The sequence below is a fragment of the Cuculus canorus genome, chromosome 19 (genome assembly GCF_017976375.1).
Source record: "Cuculus canorus isolate bCucCan1 chromosome 19, bCucCan1.pri, whole genome shotgun sequence".
NCBI lineage: Eukaryota > Metazoa > Chordata > Aves > Cuculiformes > Cuculidae > Cuculus > Cuculus canorus.
The window spans coordinates 11,890,321-11,904,326 of record NC_071419.1 but is presented as its reverse complement, the minus strand read 5'-3'; the positions used below and the strand labels follow the sequence as shown (position 1 = coordinate 11,904,326).

Below are 14,006 nucleotides of genomic sequence, written 5' to 3'. Positions count from 1 at the left end.
CAGAGGATTCCATCCCATAGACGTCACACTTGCTAGAAAATGAGAGATCACGAGGGTCTCGCTCTCTGCTGCAACGGCCAGCGTCCGGTGAGGACCTCATCTGTCTGTTTGTCTCTGAATCCAGTGCTTGAGCCCGGCGTCGTCCCAGCCTCAAACCCTTTCCCTCATGTCTGCTCTGCAGCATCTGTGCTGACATACGGTTATCAAGGGGTGGGGGAACAAATCCATATATTTGTATATAGTTTATTATTTTCTTATTATTTTATTTATTATTGTTTTATTAAAACCTGTAGTTTTAGTTTCCAACATGCAAGTCTTTTCCTCTCATTTCCCTTTCCTTGGAGGAGGGAAAGGATTTGGGAGCCCAACTGCTTGGTTTTAGCTGCCAAAATTGGCTGGATTGGGGCTAAACCATGACATGTTCTCTCCCCACCTTATCACGAGTTTTAATCAATATCCATGAACACAGCAGCTTTCAACATGTTCCTGGAGGAGCCAAGTTAACGAGGCCATGGCATCCCAAGAGCTCCGGAGGGAAGGGGTGACAATGCGCGGCAGAAATGCCAACCATTCCAACCTGGCCAGTGTTTCACTTTCTGCCACCCCTGCTCTCCGAGTGAAAGACCTTTGCATTTCCAAACACATCTTCTGGAAAGAATGAGGCACTTGTAGAAACACTGAAAGACCGGCTTGCCTTTCTGAATGTAAAGACTGCTAAATCAAGGCAAATCTCTTGCAGAAGCACAAGCCCCCTCCTGCAGGCTGCGCCGCTGCGATAACTGGTTGTTACAGAAACGTGGACCTGTTTTTCCTGACCTACATTTGCAGGCTGGCAGGAAATCAAAGTTCACGTCAAATTACAGCAGATTTTGAACAGACTTGCATGTGCCCCCCCAATCGCAGCTATTAAATCTGTTTGGGCCCAGCAAATTTGTGTTTTGTATGCAAGAAGGCACCATGCTTTAAACCAACACATGTTGGGTGTTACATGAGTGCACGCAGGTTGTCCTTCAACTGATTTTCCACAGGATTTGGTTCAACCAAAGCCCTTTTCCTCTCCTTGAGCTGCTGCACACGTGAGCTGCTGTATTCATAATGAAAGCCATGTGGTTAAGCAGACACAACCGCAAAAAACAAACGAGTCCGGCTTTGTCCTAAAGGCCTCATGAGCACAAAGCTCCCAAGCTAACACGGCCTGCGTGGGTCCCTGTTTATAGAAACAAAGAACAGCCGGCAAACGGTCATTTTCTGGACTCAGAACAAGACAAGGACTTAGACACCATTCCTATGGATGAGTGGGCCATAGCTTCAGCATCGGTCGGAGAAGAATGCTTCCATCTGCTTCAAGTCCAGAGGAGGCCACGAAGGTGATCTGAGGGTTGGAGAACCTCCTGTACAAGGACAGGATGAGAGAGTTGGGGCTGTTCAGCCTGGAGAAGAGAAGGCTGCAGGGAGACCTAAGAGCAGCTTCCAGTCCTGAAAGGGGCCCCAGGGAAGCTGGGGAGGGGCTTGGGATTAGGGAGTGTAGGGCCAGGATGAAGGGGAACAGTTTTCAGCTGAAAGAGGGGAGATTGAGATGAGATCTTAGGAAGAAATCTTTTGCTGTGAGGGTGGGGAGGCCCTGGGCCAGGCTGCCCAGAGCAGTGGTGGCTGCCCCATCCCTAGAAACATTCAAGGCCAGGTTGGATGGGGCTTGGAGCAACTTGATCGGTTGAAGATGTCCCTGCTCACTGCAGGGGGCTGGACTCGGTGGGCTTTAAAGATCCCTTCCAGCCCAAACCAGTCTGTGATTCTACGAGTGCATCACCTAATTTTCTCCCTGTTATGTGCTCCCTACTCTGCCTTACTCTTATGCTGCACTCGTGGTAAAGGAGATGGTGCTGGTGGAACCAGACTGCACTCTGCTCCTCTCCTTTGGGATTTACACCTCATGGAAATGTCCATTGATCTGAGAAGAAACGGACACTGTGAGCTGCAATGGTGGGAGAAGATGAACAATCCCATGATTCTGTGATTCTCTAAGCGCCATTCAGTAGCCACTGGGGTGGAGTTCCTAAAGGGCATGGTCCCGTCTACGGACAGGTGGTTGTGCTTCCTGAAGAGCTGAGCAGAGGAGGAGCTTCTGCCTGGGAAGGCCATCTATCTTAAGGACAGATACTGTGAGCCACAACAGTGGGAGAAGATGGAGAAGAGCTTGTGTGCATGAGGACTCACCCAGAAAGCACAGCACCAGCCAGCTCAGAAATCAAACCAATCCTTCCATTATGGTGAGAGATTCCCCCCCCAGGAGCACTCAAGCTGCTCTGCGCACCTCCCCACGCTGACCTCAGTGGGTTTTATGAGCTGCCTAAGCCATGAACCATCACCCTTGCCTTTTCCCACTATCTGCTTTAACACAGGCTTGCAAAACCTGTGTGTGAAAGAAACACATGGCAAATTTCCTTTATTTCCCTGCTCACTCTCAGATCTCTGCAGTTTCATAATGTCCACGTTTCAATAAAATTAAAATCACTGCAGTGCAAAACACAGCCAAGACAAAAAGGTTCAATTAAGCCTTTTTTATTAAAACACGTTTTTCACAATCATGGTAGAATTTCTTTAGTAAAGCATCTTTTGGGGGCCAAAAGTGCCCGAACACATTGGGTATGCAAACTGCTGGGAATACCCTGGTGAGCAGAATTCCCACCTAGTCATGTCCATATGAATCAGGAATCACTTCCCGGTGCACAGGTTAACAGATGCAGGTTCCCGTGCTGTCTGTACGAACCAGACCAAGCCTAAATCTCCCCTATCCTGTGGAATTCCAATCTCCGCCCGACTTAAAGCACACGGAGCCAGGCAGCCATTAGCAAGACTCAAACCAGCGCTGGGCTTTGGGAACTGCTGGTTTGCCTTACTTTTTTTTGATTTATACCTCCTAACCGCAAACTTAATGAGATTCTAATGAAAAGTGGGACATTATTCACTCGGTTTCCCCCCAGGAGGCTGGGTTTATTTTCAACAAGCATGCTACTGATTAAAACAAGAGGTGATGGCTTTAAAGAGCTGGAACATAAACCTGTGTCCAAATGGCATGGTCTGTAGCCATACGCTGGTTTCTGTCGGTTACAGTTTCACTGCTTTTATCAAAGTCATTTTGTTCAAAAAAACATATATATTATTTTTTACCAGTCACTACTACATGTACAATAAACATCCAATCTGTCCATCAAGTAATTGTACTGGAGTCTTCACTTTAAAAAAGGCAGCCTGCTGGTTATTTTGCTGCTTCCCTGCCCCAGACAGATCACTCAAAAACCCTACACGGATGGGAAATATAAAACTGTTCACAGCTGGTTTTTAAAGACTGACTGGCACTTAAAATAAAACTAAACAGTTGGGAAACTAAATATAAAATGAGGTGCATGGGTCATTAAAAATATATTTGTGTATATAGTTCTCCTTACCGAAAAAGCTGGAAGTCTAGCCTGGTATATAGAATCACTAGGTTGGAAAGGACCTACTGGATCATCGAGTCCAACCATTCCTATCTGCCACTAAACCATGTCCCTGAGCATCTCATCCACTCGTCTTTTAAACACCTCCAGGGATGGTGACTCCACCTCCTCCCTGGGCAGCCTCTGCCAGGGACCAATGACCCTTTCTGTGAAAAATTTTTTCCTGATGTCCAGCCTGAACCTCCCTTGGCGGAGCTTGAGGCCATTCCCCCTTGTCCTGTCCCCTGTCAGCTGGGAGGAGAGCCCAGCTCCCTCCTCTCCACAACCTCCTTTCAGGTAGTTGTAGAGAGTAATAAGGTCTCCCCTCAGCCTCCTCTTCTCCAGGCTAAACAACCCCAGCTCTCTCAGCCGCTCCTCGTAAGACTTGTTCTCCAGCCCCCTCACCAGCTTCGTTGCTCTTCTCTGGACACGCTCCAGAGCCTCAACATCCTTCTTGTGGTGAGGGGTCCAGAACTGAACACAGTATTCGAGGTGCGGTCTCACCAGTGCTGAGTACAGGGGCAGAAGAACCTCCCTGGACCTGCTGGTCACGCCGTTTCTGATACAAGCCAAGATGCCATTGGCCTTCTTGGCCACCTGGGCACACTGCTGGCTCATGTTCAGTTGCTGTCAACCAACACCCCCAGGTCCTTCTCCTCCAGGCAGCTTTCCAGTCAGACTTCTCCTAGTCTGTAGCACTACATAGGGTTGTTGTGCCCCAAGTGCAGGACCCGGCATTTGGCCTTGTTAAACCTCATCCCATTGGTCTCAGCCCACGGTCCAGCCTGTTCAGATCCCTTTGGAGCATCCCTACCCTCCAGCAGATCCATGCTTCCACCCAGCGTAATGTCATCTGCAAACTTGCTAAGGCTGCACTCAATGCCTTCATCCAGGTCATTGATAAAGACATCAAACAGGGCTGGACCCAGTACTGAGCCCGGGGGAACCCCACTTGTGACTGGCCTCCAGCTGGAGTTAACTCCATTGACCACCACTCTCTGGGCCCGGCCATCCAACCAGTTTTCAACCCAGGAGAGTGTGCGCCTGTCCAGGCCAGAGGCTGACAGTTTCTGAAGCAGAATGCTGTGAGAAACTGTGTCAAAGGCTTTACTGAACTCCAAGAAGACTACATCCACAGCCTTTCCTTCATCCAGTAGTCGAGTCACTTTGTCATAGAAGGCGATCAGGTTAGTTTGGCAAGATCTGCCTTTCATGAACCCATATTGACTGGGCCTGATCACCCGGTTCTCTTGCATGTGCTTCATGATAGCACTCAAGATCATCTGTTCCATGACTTTCCCCGGCACTGAGGTGAGACTGACGGGCCTGTAGTTCCCCGGATCCTCTCTGCAACCCTTCTTGTAGATGGGCACAACATCAGCCAGCCTCCAGTCCAGTGGAACTTCCCCAGTCAGACAGGACCACTGGAAGATAGTGGAAAGGGGTTTGGAAAGGACATCCACCAACTCCTTTAATATTCTTGGGTTGATTCCATCCGGCCCCATAGACCTGTGGGAGTCTAGCTGGGCAAGCAAATAGCTAACCGCCTCTTCTTGGATCATGGGAGCCTCATTCTGCTCCTCTAACTCCTGGGTTTGTACACAGAGAGAAAACTTTCCTTACTATCAAAGACTGAGGCAAAGAAGGCATTAAGTACCTCAGCCTTGTCCTCATCCCCTGTCACTGTTGTTCCTTCTGCATCCAATAGGGACTGAATATTCTCCCCAGTCCTCCTTTTCTTGTGAATGTATTTGTAGAAAGATTTTTTATTATCTTTCACAGACTTAGCCAATTTGATTTCTAGTTGGGCCTTAGCCCTCCTGATTTTTTCCCTGCACCATCTCACTTCCTCCCTGTAGTCTACCCAAGACACCTGCTCCTTCTTCCAAAGCTCTAGATTAAGTGACCCCTTTGAAAATGATTTTGTTAATAACACACAGGCCTGGAGCACAATGGTTAGGTTTCACATATATAAAGCTTTCCAGAAGAATCGTTACTTAGCCATATTAGAAGAAAAGGCTCCAGGTAGACCTTAGAGCAGCTTCCAATATTGAGAGGGGCTCCAGAAAAGCTGGGGAGGGGCTCTTGATCAGGGACTGCAGGGATAGGATGAGGGGGAATGGTTTTCAGCTGAAAAAGGGGAGACTGAGATGAGATCTTAGGGAGAGATGTTTTGCGGAGAGGGTGGGGAGGCCCTGGCCCAGGTTGCCCAGAGCAGTGGTGGCTGCCCCATCCCTGGAGGTGTTCAAGGCCAGGTTGGATGGGGCTTGGAGCCCTTGATCCAGTGGGAAGCGTCTCTGCCCATAGCCAGGGGGCTGGAACTCGATGGGCTTTGAAGTCCTTTCTGACCCAAACCATTCCATAATTCTATGATTTACTTAACAATTCCTAATCTCAAGTGTATCTCACACAATTTGTATGCAACCAAGCATGGTTTTCATTGCTGCCTTTCCTATTCAGTACAGTTTGGACCATGCAGTGCTCTAAAATGTAGTCTTACATTTAAAAAGGTTGATCTGAAACTCAACCCCTCAACACAATAGAGTCAGTGAGAAATGTAACACTAACACAGAGCTTTTAACCAGGCATTTAAATTAGGAAATCTGTTCTATAAACATAAAGCATTTGAACTCTCCATTTGTTATGGATAATGCAGTGGGCCGCCAATTCCTGAAGTCATGGACTCCAAACTGGCAGCTTTTGCTTTCCAACATTACATCAAAATCCTGACTCCAGCTCAGAGGAATTTAACTCCTGAAGATACAAAACAGGAATGCAGCAACTAGAAACTGTAGAATCATACAATTGTTTGTTTGGAAAAGACCTTTGAGATCGTTGAATCCAATCGTACCTGTCCACTAATAAACCAGATCTCTGAGCACCTCTTCTGCCTGTCTTTTAAAACCCTCCATGGACGAAGACTCCCCCACTGCCCTGGGCAGCCTCTGCCAGGGCTTTGACCCTCCTTGAGAAAACAGTATTTCCTAATAGCAGATCTAAAACTCCTCTGGCACAAGTTGAGGCCATTTCCTTTCGTCCTATCTCTGGTTACTTGGGAGAAGATACCAACACCCACCTCGCCACAACCTCCTTCCCGGCAGCTGCAGTAAGCAATGAGGTCTCCCCTCAGCCTCCTCTTCTCCAGACTGAACAGCCTGAGGTCCCTCAGCTGCTCTCAGAACCCCTGGGCTCCAGACCCTTCTCCAGCTCCACTTCCCTTCTCCAGACACGCTCCAGCCCCTCAATGTCCTTCTTGTAGCAAGCAGAAATGATGGAATGACAATTTTAATACTTCATGCATTAAACCACATTCCATTACTACCTCATGGCTGCACTACACAATCCAGATTTAAAAGCTTTGGATTGCAGAGGGAGGCTTCTCAGGAGTTCAGGTTTGCCCAGTCCCTCCCCTCCACCTTCTCTTTTCTTTTCCAACACACTAACGCTGGGTACTAACAGCATCTCCACGTCCTTCGAGCATTTCCCCCCAGAACCTGGGATCACCTTGAGGTTTCAGGGGAGCAGAGAATTCAATCCATTAAATCTAGAATTCCGTTCTCTTTCCGGAGGCGATACCAGTTGGAGAGGCGATCCTGCAGCATTCAGCCAAGGACCAATGTCCCACAAAAAGGCACCAGAAAGACACGTTGCTCCACCCAACTGAACAAACATTCTCCCACAGTCCTGCCCTCCTCATGTAAAAGCAGGACTCTTTCTAAGCTCACCCCGAACCGTTCGAGTGGAGGGTCACAAACAATAACAATGGATCATTAAGACAATCATACGGCTCAGTAAGCCAAAAATTAACAGTAAATTGCTCCTCAGTTTTTCCTAAACTGCCCAAGCCTCCATAAGAACATGGTTTGGACAGAAAATACTTGAAAGTAAAAGATAACAAGCTGATATTCATGAAAAACAAAAGCTCCCTCCTTTCGATAGTGTGGGATTCACTACAGAGTAAAACAATTTTGTGGGATAAAGGAAGACAGAGTCCAAAAAGTTCAACAGAGAGGTAACATGCTGAAGTATTTGGCAATTATACATGTTCTTATAAGCAATTCTCCATCGCCAAATCCAACAAATGAAAAAAATTAATACAAATGAGGAAATCACAGTTTTTGCAACAGGTTTTCCAACACATTTAAGAGGCTTAAACAAAACAGTCTATCAGGTTTTCTTTTAAAAAAGTACATTATCCCTGAAAAAATACTTTGCACTCTTAGCTGTTGAGTTTACAAAGCTTATTCCATCGTGTAAAGGAGCTGCAGGATGCCATGAATCCTGCACACCTGCAGTAACCTGGCCTGGGAGATGATGGAAATTCAGAACCAGTCAGACTAAACGCATTGCCAAGGGTTCTGAGCACACGCAATTCCCCCCAGGGATTACATCTTGGGGGCTGGGGTTTTCTGGTCTTATAAAAATACTGAATTGATATCAATGGAGAAACAAGACACGAAACACAGTGCAATAAATGCTAGTGTTATCCATGGCAGGGTAATTACAGCACTATGGTAACTGGAATTCCAGAGGCAATATCAGAAGTGAGACAGAAGCATTCAAACCAACTGTCAATCCATGAGTGAGACAACCAGTACTGGCGCTCAGCATCTTCCTATCTCGGAGGGAGATAGGAAGATAACCAGATACTGGATTCTTGTGGGAGAGCTCAGCACTCACAGCAACTCGGGATGAAAACATCCTGATGTAACATGTCCCCTTTGGTTAAAGGGATTGTTAGACACAGAAAGCTGCTCCAGACCTCTTCCACCTCCCAGTCTACGCAGAGGAGGAACCTCCAGGCTGCACACATGTAGCTCAGCCAAAGCCAGCTCACAGATCGTCCCACCAACACTGTCCTGCTCACCACTCTGAGCTGTCAGTGCTCCTGCTCGTGAAGATACAGGAATGGGAGTGGTGCTGGCACCACCACTGGGATAAAAAAAGCCACGAAGTAGGACAATTTCTCTGGAATATACAGCAAATACATTCATCTGAAGTTTTCTGTGAGGAACAAATTGAGATGAAGAATGGCTACAACCCTGCAGAAGACCTCCTTCCCCAGTGGCACTGCCTTCAAACCAGAAGGTGATGCATGGAAACACAGTGCTGAAAGCAGCCATGAGACGAGAGAGCAACGGTACCAGGCAGTATTACCTGTTTTTCAGGTGGAAACTGAAGCACTGAGGGAGAGAAGATGTTTCCACTAACATGAGGCACACGCCTTGGGCTCTCAGGAACATGGCTTTTATTGTTTTAATGCACTCAGCTTGACCACACAAGTGATGCTGTTACAGCTCGGTTGCTCTAGGTTTGTCACCCAGTATCTTTTATTAAACTACCCCAGCTGGGACGGTGAGAAACACGATGAATGGTTTCAGGCAGAGAAGCACATTGTAGGTGATAGAGCAGTAGGGATTTTGTGCCATTGAAACCTCTCCTCTGTCCACTGATCGTGTTCCACAGGTTACAAACTGCTCACCTGGCATTTTGCTCCCAAAAGAGGATTTTCTCATCATAGCTTTCCTACCCCATTCCCGCTCCCCTGACTCCTCTCAATTCCATACATCCCATAACCTTTCCTTTCAGAGATAAGTGCAACTCTGTGCAGTTGCTCCAAGTGCGCTGAGCTTCAATACAGCTGCCTCCATATGAGACCTCTGTAGGGGAAATAAGAGTAGAAGTCAGGTTTTCATAGGAATGCAATGCTTCCTCTTCTCCTGCAACGCCCTGCCCGGTTCCGTCTGCACCCTCCGGTTATGGGAACACGTGAGGCAGAGCTTTGACAGACAAGAGCTTTCCCCACCACACACTCCCTAGCTCATCCATCTTCAACGCTGTGAACGGCAGCCGTTCTTGGGAAAAAACAGTTGCTATGTGGTCATGTAATTAAAGACTGTCATAATTCACACCCACGTTGCGGTGGGGTGGTGTTGTGCAGGCAGCCTTAACTCCGGCAATGCCTCGTTTTAGGCTACTTGCATTTGAAATCTAAATAATGTTTTTATTGTACCACGCCATAAATTATTTGTGCAGAAGTAATGTCCTGAAAAAATGATTCTTCCAGCATGATCCCTTGCTCGAATGAAGCCACAGCCCCCAGCTGCTCATGCACACACCAGTCCCGAGACTGAAACACATCTGGGAAGAAGCCCCAGCACAGAAGCACTCTCACTGGGCTTAAAATTAAGCACAAGCTGAAGCACTGCACACAAACCAAAGCTGCAGAGAAAACGCACAGGGCTGAGATCAAAGAGGAGAAACTAGAAAGTAAATGGATTCAGAAGGGATTCAGGCTGACAAGCCAGACATTCACACCATCAGCAAGCCCAACAGTCTTTTTCTTTCTCATTCTTACACCAGACAAATGAAGAACAATATTGACGCCATCAGCAATAACTGGGAGATAACGGCATTGTTTTCCCTGCCGATGATGCATGCCTCTGTGCGTGGGTGGAGGATGGGTCAGTCGCTATGGAGCTGGATCAAAAGCTGTTGTTAAGGGAACAAGCAGGAAAGGTGAAACAATGGCTCAGATAAGAAGCATCTCAACAAATACGCAACCAGACTTGGGAGTTTATAGCGGCGAGGAGGCGAGATGTTGGCCCCAACTCTAGGGATGTGGTCACTTTGCCAAGGCTGAGCAGCAGGAGATCAAAGGAAACGCTGACACTCTGGAGGACCCCAGCCAGAGGAGGAGGAGGAGGAAGGAGGCTGGTGGGGTGGCCAGAGACCACCCAGGGTGTGAGCATGGACAGGCCAGGGCTGCACACCATGGGACCAGGCTGCAAGAAAGGAGGGCAGCTTTCCAGCCAAAACCCAGGGCTGGCAGAGCTGAGCAGCTTTTCCAAACTAGAAAGAAAAGGTGGTGATGGAAATAAGACCTTCAGGTACTGACTTCTGTCAGCCTTTGCTCCACTTGCAGGACTGCCCACCGCTCCAGTCAAGGTGTGGAAGGAGCTCATTAAAGCTGTCTCACAAAGCAAGATTCCTTGAAAGCAGCCAACTTCTCCATCACAAGATCCTGTCTTGCGACCTTCACCCAAATCCTCCTTCTTTCTAGGAATTGAGGACAAATTGCTCCTGCCCTTACTAACGCAGAACCGCCCGGTTCTCCCACAGCTCCGGACAGAGGGTGCTCTCAGCAGCACCATCTGCTCCTGCGATTCATAAGCTACAAATTGAAGAAACACACCAGGAGCTAAAATGAGTTTCCGAGAACAAAACCAGCTGGTACAGACACAAAAGCCAAACATTCTCCTGGCTGCTGTCTGCATTTTTTTTTTTTTTAATTTAGCTTAAAACTAAATGAAAAAAATCTGCTTGGAACCCAAACAGTCTCCAGCTGAAAATGTGGTGTCTAGCCTGAAACACAGGCTTGTGTGCACAGTGCCAAGCAGTACAGGATTCCCATGGACCTGGTGTTTCTCAGGCCCTTAATGTGGTTCAACTCAGGCAAGTGGGTTTAGGATTCCCAGTTTAAGATCTACAACGCACATCTGCTATTCATTCCAGTTTCTTGCTTTATTTCTTGCTTCTCCAACCAACTCCAAATCATTTTACGAGTTCCTGCAATCCGGTACTAATCAGTTACTTATGGTGCAGGAGTCCCCGCTTCCTCGGAAGGGCTCCCTCGGCACAAGAAGCCAAGCTGTGCGTTTCGTCAGCCCTGTTTCACCAGAAACAACAGTAACTACCTGATAAAATAAAAATGCTTGGCTGCGTCCAATGCGTGATTACAAGACATGGAAAACTTCTACCCTAACTCACAGCACTAACCATTTTCTACACCTTTCCTCTCGGCCAGACCAACCATGTTAAACCAAAGGTGACTCCTCTGCTAGCAGGATGAACACACTTGATCTCTTCTGTGAAGGGGATTTGACCAAATGGCTTCAGGGAAACCTTAGGACTCATTTTCATCCAGCTGTCAGGAAGGAATTCCCATACGAGGAACACCGCTGGGTTAAAACCCTCAATGCAAGCGTGCCAAACCCCAGACTGTCAGTATTTGCCCCCTGCACATCAGATCAGTTTGATGGATGCTGAGGAGGTGTGGCAAGCAGGGCAGTTATTCCTGAAGTGATTTTGACTCAGTAAGAAGCACTAAGGCACAATATACATCGTCTCTAGCTCACTGCTCTTCTTGTTTAAACTACAAGTTGTCCAAATACAAAACCTCACCTGCCCTTGTGCTGTGCACAGCTCCAACACAGAGATGCCCGGTGACGAGCAGCACAATCACTTGTTGTCTTGCCATAGAGAAACCCCACTGGAGGGGTAGCTGATTGGAAAGGGGAGACTGAGACAGACATCCTCCGCACTCCAGCACAAGATTAAATCCACAGGTGTATGGTAATTCCTGCTCATGGCTTTCACGAGGCTCACTGCTTGTCATACAGAAATCCAGCCAGTGAAGAACAATAAGGTTCGCAGGGATCCAGTCAGGTTGTCACCTACTCTGTAATGTCTCCAGCACCCTGCAGTTCCCTTGAGCTCTGGTGGTGAGCTACAGACCTGAACAGAACAAGTTATTAGAATGGTCATCCTTACCAATGTTCTCCTGCTGGTGGTGAACGCAAACAAAACTTTGCTGGCTTCACTGTTACCCTTGGCACCATGAGTTCGAGGACTCAAGTGAACGGGGCATGGACAGGGATGCCTTTTTGCAGTTCTTAACTTAAAAAATCTTAACCGCTTCTCCTGCCAAAGGGCTCTCAAAATGAAGCTTGTATTTGATTATTTAAAAATCTTTAGAATTACTTTTCTGTTGGCTTTTCATATCGATAATCTGAAGCCACTGTCCTGAAGTGACACGCCTGCATACAAGCACACCCCCCTCGCCTATTGCTATAACCAGCAAGAAGAGGGGAGCCTTATGGCTGTATGGTCCTGTCAACAAGCAGGTGTACATGGACCGTGTTACTATGACAGACAAAAGGGTTGCAGCCCCAGTGAAGAGCTAATGGGATCACACTTGACACCATGAGAAAGACATAATCACTTCTAGAAACCATCACTGGCTTCACCATACAATCAGTGCAAGGAACCATCGTTGACTTCACCATACAATCAGTGCAAGGAACCATTGTTGACTTCACCATACAATCACTGCTAGGAACCATCGTTGACTTCACCATACAATCAGTGCAAGGAACCATTGTTGACTTCACCATCTTCACAAGCAAGTAGACACCTTCAAAAATGCCAACAGCTCAGATTTTCAGGGCAGAAGCAGTTTTAATCAAAGTTAAATATTCACACTTGCCAGCACATCCTCCTCACTGTATCAGAAGCATTAGATCAGCCACAGTCCTGCTCATCCCTCAGTGGAGGAAGCTGCACAGTGGAACAGGCTCCGGGCTGCAGGCCGGTGGCCAGGACAGCAGCTGCAGAGTGCGCTGCCGGAGCAGGAGCCTGGAAAGCACCAGTGTGGATACCGTGCCAGCAGCTGGCTCTGCAGGTAAGGATGGGTTCAGGTCATCAAAGGACCCTGCACCATTGCCCGCTGGTGCAGGCTCCCTGCCAGCACACAGCAGTCACAGACAGGCCCATTTAAACCACCATGTCCTATTACGATACCACCAAACCCTGCTGGGCAGGGCACTAAGTTCTAGGAGACTGAAATAAGCTTTAACCACTAATACTCCACAGCAAATCTTTCTGCATAGGAGAAGCAGGTCCCTCTGCAGGGACACCACCCCATGCTGCAGGACAGGGCTACCACCTCCCCACTCCTCTGGCGCCACAAGATCCATCATCCCAATGCAGACCCCTCAGCAAGGCCTGGTGAATATCAGATGTCTCCCACACATCAGCTCTCATCTAAATCCGTCTGCAAGAGAAAGCAAAGTGCCTGCAGCTCTTTGTGTGAAACTCCTACTGCAGCATCCCCAAAAGTCAAGAAAGGGGCAGAACAGGGGAAAGGCTGACAGAGTGGGAGCAGGTGGAACATGAGGTTCATGCTGGATACACCACAAAGGAATCAATGTGTAGCAATGTCCATGTAACACATTTACTAAGCTGTTGGATCTTCATTCATCACCATCACACAGAAATCCACAGAACTCAGGCAGAGAACACTGAACAGTCTTTCTACCGGAAGAAGAAAGCTGATGTCAAAAACTGGTCTGGGGGCAAAAGAGCCAAAGACTACCAATTCTGCTCTCACCCTTCTCAGTTTCTGTTCAACAGAAAGAATGAATTAAGAAACTTTTGCAAAAACACCACCCAGAAGCTCTTGTGTCTCTGTAGAGCTCATGTGAGAGGTACAACTTCATCATTTGGGCATCTATCATTCCTGTCTTTGTTGAATCCCTAATGACACATCCGGCTTTGATGAGGAGGTCCATCAGCCCAACGGGTGAATGAAGATTCCCTTTGTGGGGCTGAAGTACTGGTTGCCTCTTGCAGGTGTCAAGAGAGACCACGCCAATGATCCAGATGTGGTCCTTTCAGGTCAAAGAGGAGAGCGGGCAGAAGCTCATGTGAGGCTGAGGGAACATAAACTGCACATCGTTGGCGGTTCTC

General features: G+C 47.8%; 2 protein-coding genes across 4 annotated transcripts in view; both read right to left on the bottom strand.

The window, feature by feature from the left end:
• Positions 1 to 14,006, bottom strand: part of LOC104059135 (ectonucleoside triphosphate diphosphohydrolase 8-like) — a 138,223-nt gene that overhangs the window by 27,643 nt on the left and 96,574 nt on the right. The window lies entirely within an intron of this gene.
• EXD3 (exonuclease 3'-5' domain containing 3) overlaps positions 1 to 14,006 on the bottom strand; it is a 333,185-nt gene that overhangs the window by 272,676 nt on the left and 46,503 nt on the right. The gene's annotated exons all lie outside the window — the stretch shown is intronic.